At 35.5% G+C, this 1,103-nt stretch overlaps 1 protein-coding gene across 1 annotated transcript in view; it reads left to right on the forward strand.

The window, feature by feature from the left end:
• The first annotated feature begins 197 nt into the window (after positions 1–197).
• The window catches only part of TWSG1 (twisted gastrulation BMP signaling modulator 1), a 30,140-nt gene continuing 29,234 nt past the window's right edge, over positions 198–1,103 (forward strand). The window contains exon 1 of the mRNA XM_005866895.2: positions 198–300. The gene's annotated coding sequence lies outside the window, so the exon portion shown is untranslated. The remainder of the gene's footprint in view (positions 301–1,103) is intronic.

Genomic DNA, 1,103 nt, shown 5'->3' on the forward strand with positions numbered 1-1,103 from the left:
CCCCACGGAGCCCGAGCAGCAGCTCAGGGCGGGCGGGGACCGTGGTGATGGGGCTTGTTCTTAACTCAGAAAGACAGCAAGAAGCCGCTTAGATCATTCTGCTGCCTGCTTTGTGTCTGCCCCTGTTTACTCGAATATCTTCCCAGTAAGATTTTGGGAGTAGGATGAAGACAACCGTAAGAGACGAAAAAATTAAAACCCCTTTTTAGTAGCTGTAGGATGAAAACTAGTTCTGGATAAAATCAGTTTTCAAATGCCTTTCTCGGCCTCCACTCGTGGCTCCAAAAGTCATTCCACTTGGTACGTGTTGTTAAATAAATTAGGTAATTGGGTTGCTAACGGTCTTTAAGAAAACCTGTGGCCTCGGGAGCAATCACCAGGGCTTTCTCTTTCAAAATTGAGTCATACTGGGAACGAAGCCTTCTACGCGTTCACCTTATTGTTTTTGCTTTAATTGTACTTCGTAATACTTAGTATAAAAGTTTACGGTAATTATAAAGGCCCTATAAACGTACCTTTTATCCCTCTTACATCAGTAGTCATTTATTTTAATTGGTTCTATGGGGGGGGGGGGTTTTAACCTTAAGAAGTTATATCTTCGCTTTTTAAAAATTTTAATAGCCACATTGGTTGTTTAACCACTGTCAGAATTCGTCCTGGTTTTTTTTTTCTTTCTTTCTTTGAAAGTGTAATATCATCTTAATGATTTTGAAGAATCTATGGTACCTGTGGTATAGAATCTAAAGAAGAGCTTCACATAATGCAGTTAATAATTTACCATCCCCTTTGTTTCTTGCTAAATTAGTTAAGGAATGACTGTCAACTCCTTTCTTTGAGCTGCTTCATCCTAATTATGTTAAGAAACAATGAGATAATCATCATTACTAGAATTATTTGCATTTAAAATCTTTGTTTTAATTCTAAGAATTAAAATATTGTTTAATGTTTTTAGATTAGAATACAATACTAATAGTTTTTATACCGGCATAAAGTTGAATAATAGGCCTAAAACTAAAGTTGAATAGTATCAGTGTAGTTTTAAAATTAGTTATTTGCTTGATATACTCTCAAGTTACTGATGACCTATAAATACATATATATAT

The sequence above is a fragment of the Myotis brandtii genome, unplaced genomic scaffold, assembly GCF_000412655.1.
Source record: "Myotis brandtii unplaced genomic scaffold, ASM41265v1 scaffold240, whole genome shotgun sequence".
Lineage (NCBI taxonomy): Eukaryota > Metazoa > Chordata > Mammalia > Chiroptera > Vespertilionidae > Myotis > Myotis brandtii.